A 14243-nucleotide genomic window follows, 5' to 3' on the forward strand; every position below is an offset into this window, starting at 1 on the left:
ACGGACATATGTTCTCGACGCCTTGTAGAAAACAGGGAGTGGTTCCTTTGGCGACATATTTGCAAATCTACAAGAAAGGTGATATTATAGACATGAAGGGAATGGGTACTGTTCAAAAAGGAACGCCCTACAAATGTTACCATGGCAAAACTGGAAGAGTCTACAATGTTACCCAGCATGCTGTTGGCATTGTTGTTAACAAACAAGTTAAGGGCAAGATTCTTGCCAAGAGAATCAATGTGCGTATTGAGCATATTAAGCATTCTAACAGCAGAGATAGCTTCCTAAAACGTGTGAAGGAAAATCACCAGAAAAAGAAGGAAGCCAAAGAGAAAGCTACCTGGGTTCAACTAAAGTGCCAGGCTGCTCCACCCAGAGAAGCACACTTTGTGAGAACCAATGGAAAGGAGCCTGAGCTACTAGAATCAATTCCATTTGAATTCATGGCATGATGGGTGTTAAAAATAAACTAATCTGGGACCAACAGTTAGCGTAATGGCTATGTCACTGGACTCCCATGTAGTCGACCGCGGTTTGAGTCCTGGACCCAGTGGCTTAAACTCACGCCGGGCGTGTGTGCGTGCGTGCCCAAGATCCTGAGAGGAGAATGGAGGAGAAGGGATTGCAGCGTGGCCATCCCCCCGGGGGGTGATTTCTCACTTTCTGTCTCTCTGTCTCTCTGGCGAGTGCATGCGCCCTATAGGAAAAACCTCTCCAAAAAAAAAAAAAAGAAAAAGAAAAAGAAAAGAAAAAGAAAAAGAAACTGTAATGTGTTCTATAAAAGAAATTTAAGGGACCAGCAGTTAGCGTAATGGCTATGTCGCTGGACTCCCATGTAGTCGACCGCGGTTCAAGTCCCGGACCCGGTGGCTTAAACTCACGCCGGGCACGTGTGCATGCGTGCCCAAGATCCCGAGAGGAGAATGGAGGAGAAGGGATTGCAGTGTGACCATCCCTCCTGGGGGGTGATTTCTCGCTTTCTATCTCTCTGTCTCTCTCTGTCTGGCGAGCGCACGCGCCCTATAGCAAAAACCTCTCCAAAAAAAAAAAAGAAAGAAATTTAAAAAATAAAAAAGACCACTTATTCTGATGTAATAGATATGTCTGAGCTGCTAATTAGATATACATGTAACTGTAGATGTAAAGTTCAGATTACATGGATGGGGTCCAGCAGATTGGTGGTAAAAGCACTGGACTCCCACACGATCAATCATAGTTCAAGTCCCAGACCCAATGGCTTGAAAATTGTACCAGGCAAGTGTGCATGCATGCCCAAAATCCCAGAAGGAGAATAGAGAAGGGATTACATCATGGCCATAGGCTCTGGGAGGTGATTTCTCACTTTCCCTTTCTCTGTCTCTGTTTCTCTTTCCAATGAGTGCGAGCACCTTATAGCAAAAAAAAAAAAATTAAAAAAAGATGACATAGATGTAGATGATGCAACTATTACAGATGCTGATGTAGACATAGTTGATGTAGATGTTGTAGATGTTGTGGATGTAACGGTTAGCGACATAGATGAAAATGTGCACGTAGGCCATGTAGGTATAAACACAGATGCGGACACAGTAGGTGCAAATTCAGATGCAGATGCGCAGAGCATAGCTGTATACATGGGTGTGCATGATGGGGGGCCATAGATTAAGGTTTCTCGACCTATATATATATATTTCATTTCAATATATATATTTATTTAGAACATAGCACTAACACCATAACCATAGACTGTCACTCACGAATCTGTACCAGGAAGAACAGTATCTTTAAAATGTATTGTTTTTCAAAAGTAATTTAAGTATAGCATTATTATTATTTGGTGCTAGGCTCAAAGACGACATTTAGATTCTTCAGCTTTGGGGCATTTTAGTAACCTCGTGATGATTGTCTAGTCAAGTAGAGGGAAGAAATTTGAAAGCAGTTTCTTTTTCTTCTGCCAGTTCTTTGACAGTAAAATCCAACTTCTCACCTGAGAAATCATTAACAGGGAGACCTTCAACAAACTTCCAGGTCTTATTCTTGATTAGGACAGGAAATGAGGGGACCAGCAGTTGGTATAATGGCTATGTCGCTGGACTCTCATGTAGGCGACTGTGGTTCGAATCCCGAACCTGGTGGCTTAAGCTCACGCCAGGTGTGTGTGCATGTGTGCCCAAGATCCTGAGAGGAGAATGGAGGAGAAGGGATCGCAGCGTGGCCATCCCCCTGCCCGGGGGGTTGATTTCTTGCTTTCTGTCTCTCTGTCTTTCTGACGAGTGCATGCGCCCTATAACAAAAACCTCTCAAAAATAAAGACAAAAAAAAACAAAAAACAAAAAAAAAACAGGGAATGAGTAGAGCAGAGCATCAGGAATACCATAGGAGTTGCCATCAGCAATGATACCCATGGACACAAACTCTCCCTCTGGAGTTCCAAACCAGATGTCTCTGACATGGTCAGCGATGGCTTTCGCAGCAGACATTGCACTAGATAGTTACCGAGCCTTGATGACGTCAGCACCACGCTGCTGCACAGGCGTGATGAATTCTCCCTTGAGCCGGCTGTCATGGTTGACATCTGGATAATAAGTCGAGGAATGGTTTCCTCAGATAATGACATTCTTCACAACATCAGCAGTCACACCAAGTTTAAGAGTGATTTGAGCTTTAGCTTGGTTGTGAAACAAACGAGTCAAGCAACCAAAGTTCTTCTTGGGGATGAATGGGGCCGACTTGGAGGCAGTCAGGCAGTTGGTATTGGCCAGGTTTCCTGCAATAATTATCTTAACTGATTTATTGGCATATTTCTCCAGTGCTGCTCCTTGGCTTTTGAAGATTTTCACATTTGCTTTCAGTAAATATATCCTCTCCTTGCCTTCCCTTCTTGGCATGGAGCCCACAAGGATGGCCACATCCAGGTCTTTGAAGGCAACATCTTCTTTATCTGTCACAATGACATCTTTCAAGAGGGGAAGGGCACAGTCTTGCAGTTCTGTGAGGACACCATCCAGGACACCTCTCATGGGGGTGATATCCAATAACACAAGAATTATGGGCTGGTCTTTACCAAAGACAGATCCATTTCCAATGTTGTACAGCAGTGAATAAGCAATCTGACCAGCTGCTCCAGTCACAAGGTCTCTGATTGACTCAGACATGACTGGTAACTGCACGGCCAATTTCATCACCTGCAAAATGAGGTCACCTCTACCATGGAACGGACCACACTATTGACATTTTAAGCAGGATACTTGTTGTCACCCATGAGTTGTGACAATCAGAATCGGTTTCTAGATGTTGATGAATGTCCCTGGGTGCAAAGTTACCCAGCTGAGAACCACTGATGTAGACAATGTAGATGAAAATGTTGATGTAGGCATTGATGTGGATCTAAGCATAGGGGTATATGATACAGATAATGAAGATGGAAATGCAGCCACAGACAACAAAGATGTGAAGATGTAGGTAAAGTACATGTAAATAAATATAGGTGATTTAAGAGTAAATATAAACAATTAAGCTCTAGTTGTAGAGGACATGTTTGATGTAGATAATGTAAATGGCATTAATGTAAATTTTATGATCTAGGCAGGAAAATACAAGTGCTGATAATGTAGATGATATTATTTAGATTTTTTTTTTTTAGAGAGATTTTTGCTATATGGCTCATGTGTTCGCCAGAGAGACAGAGAGGCAGAAAGTAAGAAATCAACCCCAAAGAGGGATGGCCATGCCACAATCCCTTCTCTTCCATTATCCTCTCAGAATCTTGGGCATGCATGCACACATGCCCAGTGTGAGTTTTAAGACACCCGGTCAGGGACTTGAACTGCAATCAACTATGTGGGAGTTCAGCAACGTAACCATTATGCAATCTGCTGGTCCCTGTTTAGGTATTTTTGATGAGACAGATATCTCAGTAGGTCAATATAGGAAGAATTTTTACAATTCAAATTTAAGTTATTTGAAATGGGGACCATTTCTGAGAAACAGTCATATCTCTCAGAGCAATGTGAAAGTACTCATAAAATGATCTGTTCATTAGTTCTCCCACTTAAGAGGCACTGAAGTCACCTTTCATATTTCAAGTATATTCTCTATTAAGTAAGAAAAGAGATTGTCTTCAGGAAAGATAGTAGTAATTTAAAACTCCAAGTTATGAGACCAGCAAATGGCATGATGTTATGTTGCTGGATTCCCACATAATCTACCAAGGTTCAAATCCCGGACCAGGTGACTTAAATCTCATGCTGGGTCCATGTGTATGCATGCCCAAAATTCTGAGAAGAGAGTGAAGGAGTAGGGATTGCTGCATGGTCATGCCCCTGGAGAGTGATTTCTCTCTCACTTTCTGTCTCCCTATCTCTCTCTTTCTCTCCAGTAAGCACATGTGCCCTATAGCAAAAATCTCCCTTACTCCCCCCCATAACTCCAAGTTATTATAAGTGAAGGTGTGTGTGTAGATATTTAATACAGTCAAAACTTATCCTACATACTGGAGATAATGTGGGAAGAGGGTGTGAGAAAGGGGAGAGTGTGAGGGAAAAAATTAAGGAGAAAAATAGAGAGGCAAGACATTTATGGGACACAGAAATGGATTATTATCTGTTGATGATAATGGGTATAGTATCCTCCACTGGACTGATGTGAAGTGTATTCATGTAAAAAGTAAATTCACTTTAGGTAAGTGATGTATAGTGATTGTATAAAATAAATTAAAATTAAAAAGTACAGTTAAAAAAACATTTCTTACATATATTTTCCCAATATTTTATTATGAAAAAATTTCAAACATACAGAAAGACATGAAACAATATTCAACATCTCTTAGCAAAAGGTAAATGCAAATCAAAGCCTTTAGCTCCAGTTAAAATGGCTATGATAAAAAAATAAAGAATGACAAGTGCTGCTGAGGCTGTGGTGAAAGGGGAACCTTCCTACACTGTTGGTGGGAATGTAAATTAGTACAGCCACTGGGGAGATCAATATGGACGTTCCTCAAAGACCTATAAATATTGAGTCATTGGAAAAATCATGACATTTTTCTATGCAAAAATACATTGTGACTTTTCCAATGACTCAACAGAACTACCATACAACTCAGTAATTCCACTCTTGGATATTTACCCTAAGGATAGAAAAATACTCCATCAGAAAGACACTTGCATGCCCATATTCATTGCAGCATTATTCACAATTGCTAAGACCATGAGATCAACCTAAATGCCCAAGAATGGGTGACTGGATTGAAAATATGTGGCATAATATACTATGGAATACTACTCAGTCATTAAAAAAAATGACATCCTGTCATCTGATACAAAGAGGATAAATATAGAAGATTTAATGCTAAGTGAAGCAAGCCAGATGAAAGACATAATTTGCATGTCCCCACTCAATATATACTGAATGTCTGCCTTTATTTTTATGGCAGAAACTGAATGATTGGAAAATACTATAGCAGAGACAGCAAGTGTAGATGCAAGAGACTTTATAGGAGAGAGTAGACAGGGATAAGAGGGAGGGACACACAAAAAATGTTTAATGTTCTTTAACAAATATAAGAATGGAAAGTTATTGTGTATGGTAATATCTTTGACTTTCTTGACATGTAATGCATTTATGCTTTGAGAACCGACATCATGTGCTATAAAAATGTACATTGGTTAAATGTAAATTTTAAAAATTAAAAAAGAGAAAACTTGGGGACCAGCAGGTAGCATGATGATTAAGGTGTTGGACTCCCACATGACCCATCATGGTTCGAGTCCTGGACCTTGAAATTCACATTTGATGTGTGTGCGTACACGCTCAAAATCCTGAGAGGACAGTGGAGAAGGGACTGTTGCATGGCCATCCCTCTTGAGTAGAGGTTTTTCACTTTCCCTTTCACTGTCTCTCTCCAGCAAGCACACATGCCCTACGGCAAAAACCTTAAAAAGAGAGAGAAAGAGAGAGAGAAAACTTGACAAAAATTTACAAAGATTTAACCATTAGCCTTTACTATGCTTGTCTCATATCTTATCTCATACCGACAACTATCCACAATCTAGTCATACATTATTCTATCTCATCGAGGCATTTCAGAACAAGTTTTTTTGTTTGTTTGTTTTTTAAAGAGAGATTTTTGCTATAGGGAGTGTGCACTCCCCACAGAGACAGAAAGATAGACAGTGAGGAATCACTCCCCAGGGTGGATGGCCATGCTGCAATCCCTTCTCCTCCATTCTCCTCTTGGGATCTTAGACACACATGCACATGTGTGCAGCATGAGTTTTAAGCCGCCACATCTGGGACTCAAACCATGGTCGCCTAGATGAGACTCCAGTAACCATTTTTCCATCTGCTAGTCCCATTTCAGAGCAAGTTTTACATGTGGGTTTTTGTTGTCATGGTCATTATTTCTAATGTAGAGGTTTTTTGCTTTAGGACATGTGCATTCACCGGAGAGAGATAGAGACAATGAGAGGGAAAATGAGAAATCATCTCCTTGGGGGGATGGCCACACCACAATCTCTTCTCCGTTCTCCTCCTGGGATATTGAACACGCACGCACACACATGTGCCTGGTGTGATTTTCAAGCCACTGAGTCTGGGACTCAAACCATGGTTGGCCATGTGGGAGTCCAGTGATGTAACTGCTATACCATCTGCTGGCTCCAAGTTTTATGTATTTTTTAATTGATTTACTATAAGATTAAATTCCCCAAATGACCACATTTGACCTCATTATAATTAATTACATACAACCATCTTGTGTGTGATGGTCATAGATCACCAGGGATGTCCTACAGAACAAATAGATCCTTATAGAATTTATCAAGTCATCATGACATTAACTTAGAATTTGAATCTGGAATCCAGGCAGGAGTAAGCCCAGAGTTTACTATGGACAAACACTGAGAAAAGGCAAGCTTTGGCATTTCTTTAAGCCCTCTTTTGGGAAGGTTTTCAGACCATGGATGAGTAGCACCCTGTCAGGAATGGTTTTACATTTAGTGCTGCCTGGAGGCAGGGGAGCTGCCTTAATGGTCTGTTAAGGTTATTTTTGATGAAGCCTGAGATATCTCAACTGCTATTAAGGCTAATGCTCATGTTAAAGAAAGAAAGAAAAAAAATAAACAACAAAAACAAACAAAAAGGAAATCAGACTTTAAGATGTTTCTTCATTAATAATTTGATAAGCTCTCATGGAAAACTCAGGTGGTCATTCAATGGATTCAGTAAATCCTTGTAGGATATTCATAAACCAGACAAACTGAACATGTGTTCTCTGCTTTTCCCAATGTCCCATCCTCTCTCCCAGACATTGCTAAGTTAACTCATAGCTACTCAACCCTCCATTTAAGTAAATGTTAACCACAGCTCCAAAGCGACCAACCTTTTCCTCTGGAGTAGAGAACTATTCATTTTTCTCAAGATTGCAGTTCTCTACCTATCCAAGACTCATCATATTTAATCAACTGCAGCTCTCTCCAAAACATCAAAACTTACAAGACCATGCTGAAAGTGCCCTCGCTGTGGACTGAGGTGTTTCTGAATAGCCAGGACATTAGCCTAATGAAAGGAAGTTGGGGTTGATCAGGCAGTGAGCATTTATTCAGTTACTCTAGGGCTGTGGTCAGAGTCTACGGGTCACTAAAAAGCCACTGGGCAAGGCTGAGAAAGACTAAACCACAGTGACCCTGTAACATGTATGGAGAGTTGTTGAGCAATCAATAGTGAAATAAGCTCTGGGGACGAGCAGTTGGCTTAATGGCTATGTCGCTGGACTCCCATGTAGTAGACCATGGTTCAAGTCCCGGACCTGGCAGCTTAAACTCATGCTGGGCACGTGTGCGTGCATACCCAAGATCCCAAGAGGAGAATGGAGAAGGGATTGTGGTGTGGCTATCCCCCCAGGGGATGATTTCTCTCTGTCTCTCTGTCTCAAAAAAAAAGAAAGAAAAAGAAAGAAAAAGAAAGAAAGAAAGAAAGAAAGAAAGAAAGAAAGAAAGAAAGAAAGAAAGAAAGAAAGAAAGAAAGAAAGAAAGAAAAGAAAAAAAAAGAAAAGAAAAGAAAAGAAAGAAAGAAAGAAGCCCTCTATTCCAATTAGAGATTTAGTTTGGGGAGGGGCAGAGGGTGTATGCTTGCTGGCTGCTTTGAGGAAGTTTTATGCTGGCTTCAAATGGATGAGGAGCAGAAAGTGTGCCCAGAAGTCTGGAAGATGGGTGTGAACACAGTGTGGCAGATGTGTGTGTACAGCGTGTGTCCTGTTGAGCCATCACATTTTGTGTATACCAGCCTTGCTTCCAACTGCCAGTGTCTGCCTCTTTGCCTGAGGGCTTCGTCTGGTGGCCAAGGCCTGCTCTGCCCATCCATACAGCAGGCCAGAAGTGCTGGAGAATTAGAGTCCCCTCAGTCGCAGCCTTCAACCAAACGTGGATGAGAACTGATGTTCAAATACCCCAGCTGCTCACTCCTTATTCGGGATGGCTCTGAAGCTTACATTCTGCACTGGATCCCAGAGATTCCCAGTTAGCTTCAACTACAGGTACATGCTGCTTGTGGTAACTTGCATGATAATTCCTTTCTAGTGACATCCCTTCCCTGTCTCAGCTCCCTGTTCCCCTACTCAAATAAACTAAATAAACTATTTGCAATTAAATTTGAGCCTCAAAGTCTATTCTGAGGGGGGAACCAGCAGTTAGCGTAATGGCTATGTCACTGGACTCCCACGTAGTCGACCGCGGTTCACGTCCCGGACCCGGTGGCTTAAAACTCACGCCAGGCGCGTGTGCATGCGTGCCCAGGATCCTGAGAGGAGAATGGAGGAGAAGGGATTGCGGCGTGACCATCCCCCCTGGGGGGTGATTTCTCGCTTTCTGTCTCTCTGTCTCTCTCTGTCTGTTTGGCAAGTGCACGCGCCCTATAGTGAAAATCTCTCCAAAAAAAAAAAAAGTCTATTCTGAGGGGATCCTAAACTATCAAGTGGTCAGAAAACTCATGACATATTTTCGCATAGAAAAAATATGTCATGGCTTTTCCGACAACCCAACAAAATACACAGGAAATGGTCAAATGCTCTGATGGTCTTCTGGCTCCTGATTTTCATTCTGCAATCCGCGAAGGCCATCAGGAAGCAGAGAAGACGGGATCTGCTAAACACTCTTACTCCATCCCAGAAAAATTCAAGGGCATCTTTTCCTGGTAACAAAGAAACTCTGTGCCTTTGGGAACAACTGTCACAGTGTCAGCTCTGCCTCCTATTACTTCACCACATGACAGCATCTCCCACTATGGAACTTGAGAGCCATCAGATACATGCTGAGAGGACAGTGGCAGAATCCTGTTACCTCCTCGAGCCTCTCATGATCCAGTTCATCTGTTCTCCAGTCTGATATGAAGCAGCTGGAAAGTCTTTAAAGTGTAAGCTTAATTACTGATGGAATCCCTGGAGAAGTTTAAATGTCCCTGGAAGTTAACATGTTCACACGGAGCATCTGAGCAAGAGGAAAATCTTTGGTTTTCCTCCAAAAATTGGGCCAGGTGACAATCACGGCACCCCTATCTTAGTCTGCTCCCTGGAATCTTTGACTCTGGGTAAATTTAGGAGAATTGAAATTTATTTGACTCATGGTTCTGATCATGTGGAAGATCAAAAGGCATCCCAAAACAACAGAGGACAGAATCTCAAGCAGAGTGGCTGTCCATAAGTTTCTGCCTGTTCTGGTCTCCTTTCATGCCCTTGTTTTGAGAGATTTTTGCTATAGGGTATGTACGCTGGAGAGATAGAGAGAGACAGAAAATAAGAAATCACCCCACAGGGAGGATGACCACACTGCAATCCCCTTTCCTCCATTCTCCTCTTGGAATTTTGGTTAAGCTGCCAGGTCTGGGATTTGAACTGTGGTCATTATGTGGGAGTCCAGCAACATAACCATTTCACTATCTGCTGGGCCCCTTTCCTCTCTTAAAAACACACCAGAAATCAACCATAGGGGCCCTGCTCTAATGACCTTCCTGGACACCATGAAGGTATGAAGTTTTCACTTAACATCTTTTTCTTATTATTATTTAATTATTGTTATTATTTTTTAAGAACTATTGCATTTAACTTTATTTATTATTATTATTTTTTAATTTGACCAGAAAGAGACAGAGAGAGAGAGCAAGAGAAAGTGAGAACGGAAGCCATCAGGTCTGGAACTCCAACCACAGTCAGCCATGTGGGAGTACAGTGCCTTAACCACCACACCACCTGCCAGCCCCTATTATTATTATTATTATTATTATTTTAAATTTGCTATAGGGCACATGCACGCACCAGAGAGAGGGAGAGAAGGAAAGTGAGAAAGCAAGCCACTCGGAACTAGAACTAAATCGTGGTGTCATGTAGGAGCTCAACGCCTTAACCACCACGCCACCTGCTGGCCCCTTCACTTAACATCTTTACAGTACAACCAAATCCCAATTCATAAATTTGGGGGAGGAGGGACATCCAAACTATAGATGCTTCCAAGACAGAAGAAGAAACTGTTTCCCATTAAAAAGGTTAAATCCTTTATAAACTCAGCAGTTAGAATAGTGCTGCTTTTCTGGGGGTGTAATCTGTTTTGGGAGGTGATGGGAAATGCTTTCATGTCTTATAGAAAGGCAGTAACTACTGTTGGTTATCTCTGTATGCTAACACAGGCTCAAGCAGGGAGGTGGAGTGCTCATGGCCACTGGGGTGGTTACTTAGCATCCTAATGCCCTGCCCTCTATGATGCCGGTTATAAGGGAAGCAGGCTCCACTACCCATTAGGAGTCAAGACAGATGCCCTTCCCCTTGTCCCTGGTCTCCAGAAGACAGTCATATAATCCAGACTCAGCAAATCAAATATTCCCAGCAGGACTTTTAATGTAGACCCAGAGACAGTTCGGAATTCCATAGCAGCAGTGTGGCAACAGGGCCAGATTTAGGGACATCCTAACTGGATTGTCCCTGCAGAATGAGCTAAACTGTGCCCCTTCTGCCCAGCCTCCCTCAGATCCTGTTTTCAAAACTTGGTTATCCGTCCTCTGGTTAATTCTGTTAACCATCCACTATGCTTCTATTAAAGTCAGTTAGCATCCATTTCTTTCTCCAAGTTTTTTTTTTTTTAAGGTTTTTGCCTTAGGGCATGTGCACTCACTGAAGAGAAACAGAAGCAGTGAGAAGGAAAGTAAGAAATCACCCTTCAGAGGGATGGCCACACTGCAATCCCTTGTCCTCCATTCCCTTCTTGGGATTTTGGGCATGCACACATGTGTCCAGTGTGTTTCAAGCTTCCCAGTTCAGAACTTAAACCGTGTTCAACCATGTGAGAGAACAGTGCCTTAACTACTGTGCCACCTGCTGGCCCCAATTAGCATCCATTTCTGTTGTATGCAGCTCAGAAAGCTGACTGACAAAGAAATTGATGTCCCTTAGTACAGAGACTTCGCTGGAGGTCAGACACCTGGGCTCTTGTCCAGGAGGAATCTAGATAGGAGTGGGGGTCTTTGTCTCCTTCCTTTCCAGGGCTTGGCTGCTTATTGTAAGGTTATTTTTATGTTATAGCTAAACATCTATGATTCTATGAAACAAACAGTTCGTTTCACATAGAGTCATAGAATGTGGTGTGGCACACACACATTTTTTTTGGAGAAGTTTTTTCGTTATAGGGCGCGTGCTCTCGACAAACAGACAGAGACAGAGAGACAGAAAGCGAGAAATCACCCCCCAGGGGGGATGGCCACGCTGCAATCGCTTCTCCTCCATTCTCCTCTCGGGATCTTGGGCACGCCCAAGCGCCCGGCATGAGTTTAAGCCACCGGGTCCGGGAGTTTAAGACACCGGGGCCGGGACTCAAACTGCGGTTGACTGCATGGGAGTCCAGCAACATAGCCATTGCGCTAACTGCTGGTTCCTTGAGAAGTATTTTTGAGATAACTGGGTAAAAATGATCCATGGACTAAATATGAGATGATGTTAAGCAAATATTGATGATTTTCTTGGGAGTATTAGTGGTATTCTTGATTATGTAAAATAGTCCTTATCATTAGAGATTCATGCTGGATTTATAGGTGCAATAAAATAATGCCTTGGATTTGTCTTACAATACTCTAGCACAACACTACTCAAAGTGTGATCTGTGGATCACTGTCGGCCTGCAGCCTGTCAGCTACCAAATGGGTTGTTGGTCTGTTCTATGTGCAGAAATTGACAATTAGTGTTCAGAAAGGTTATAGCACTTTGGCATTGCCAGGGAGGGCATCCAGTCATGTCCCTGACCTTTGGCATTGCCAGGGAGGGCATCCAAACAGTCATGTCCCTGACCAGGGGAGAGCCCTGTGTGGGTACTGTTTAATTTGCATGCTAATTATGTGTGGCATGTATGTGCCATGAGCTATCTTGAAAGACTGGAAGTTAAATAAGTGGGTCCTTCACCACCGGTAGCTTGAGAAGCAATGCTTTAGCACACACAAACAGGAAGGGAAGAGATTGATGAAGAAGAATAGCAGAAAGCGAATGCTGTTGAAGCTAGGTGATGGGCACATGGTGTTCATAATATAATTCTCTCTACTTCTGTAAATATTTTTAAAAGAATTATTTTATTTAAATTTCTCTATGTATTTATTTTAATTTTACCCAAAAGCGAGTCAGAGAGAGAGAGAAAGTGAGAAAGCATGGTGCCAGGTCTAGGACTTGGATTGCGGTTGGCCATGTTGGAATCCAGCACCCTTAACCACCATGCCACCTGCCAGCCCCACTACTTCTGTAGATATCTGAAAGTCAATATCACTTGCCATAGTAAAAAGTTAAGGGGTAGCTCCATGGCCTGGTGGTTAAGGCAGCTGTTCCCAGATGGCCAACCTCACGGTTTGAATCCTGGACCTGGTAGCTTGAGAAACAGACTGGGTATGTGTGTGCATGCCCCAAATCCTGACAGGATGGAAAGGTAGAGGAGAAGGGATTGTGGAATGACCATTTCCCATGAAAGGAGTGTTTTCTGCTGTCCTTCTCTCTCTGTCTATATCTCTGTTGAGATACATGCCCATTACCGAGAAAATAAGTTTTCTAAATCAGTCTATTGATTGAAATATTTTAAATATACAGATTTTAAATATATATTTATATCTAAACATAGACTAGTTATGTGTATATATATATATATGTTTCAAATAAAAGAAAAATTACACACAAAACACAGTTCACATAGGGAATCACATGTAACGATTCAAGCAAAACTCTCTTATAAAAGTAGTCTTGGGTAAATAAACAGAAAGCAATTTGCTGGATCATGAGCACGGTGAACTCTTATTATATAATAAACTCTGATTATATAATGAACTCCTTGAGGCCATAGATCCCGTGAGATACCACCTGAGTCTCTGTAGCACTCACCCTAGGGTACTGCCGAGTAAATGGTGCTTAATAAACATCGCTTGGTAGGCTACACTCAGGAAATGAATTGTTGTGAACAGCAGTTTAATTCTCCATGCAATAACTCTCACTGCTCAATCAATTTGAAAATCAGTTTCCTGAATCCTCCCTCTTGGAGATTTGTCACAGAATGTTTGAGCCTGAGGGGCACTTGGAGTTTTGTTAATATCCTCATTTTGCAGATGCGGAAATGAGGTCTGGAGGAGTTAGATGGAGCCTTGCTGGACACCCAGCTTGTTAATGGCAGTGCTGTTGCCTCTCATAACTGCTTTTGGTCTCTTCCTTCTGCCATGATATTTCTCAGAAGGCATAAACCCACCTCCTACTCTGGTCCCTTGCGCTTAGTTTTAAAATTATACAGTTTTAGCTGTAAGAGAGAAAAGAAGTTATCAAACTGGCTCCACCAGGAGGCTGAACAGATGAATACAGAACAAATTCCTGTCATGATCAGTATTTACCCAGCACTAGTTCATCTGACTTGGGTGGGATAAACTCTCTGGCCTCTGAGAACCTGCTATTTAGGGGAGGAATGTGAAGAAGGCATAAAACCTGGGTTCAATCAGTGTGGACTTGAAATTGTGCTTTATCCTGTTGGCATTGAGGAGCATGGGGAATTTTTGTTGGTGATGGGATGGGATCCACTCAATCATTTGGGAAGATCAATATGGTAGCAACAGTGAGGGAGAAGCTGAATGGGGATAAACTTGAAGAGGGCCTTAAGGAGATGAAAAGTTGAGCAAGTCATGGTAGTGGGAAGAGAAAGAAAGGGCAGATCTAAGAGCTTTGTTAAAGAAAAAAAAAAAAAAAACCCATGTGTTAGTGTGCTATACAACATTAA

At 42.1% G+C, this 14243-nt stretch overlaps 1 pseudogene; it reads right to left on the reverse strand.

Moving 5' to 3' along the window:
- Positions 1–1825: 1825 nt before the first annotated feature.
- LOC102480948 (malate dehydrogenase, cytoplasmic-like) lies at positions 1826–3134 on the reverse strand (annotated as a pseudogene).
- Between the last annotated feature and the right edge of the window lie 11109 nt (positions 3135–14243).

The sequence above is a fragment of the Tupaia chinensis genome, unplaced genomic scaffold (assembly GCF_000334495.1).
Source record: "Tupaia chinensis unplaced genomic scaffold, TupChi_1.0 Scaffold140845_1, whole genome shotgun sequence".
Taxonomy (NCBI): domain Eukaryota; kingdom Metazoa; phylum Chordata; class Mammalia; order Scandentia; family Tupaiidae; genus Tupaia; species Tupaia belangeri.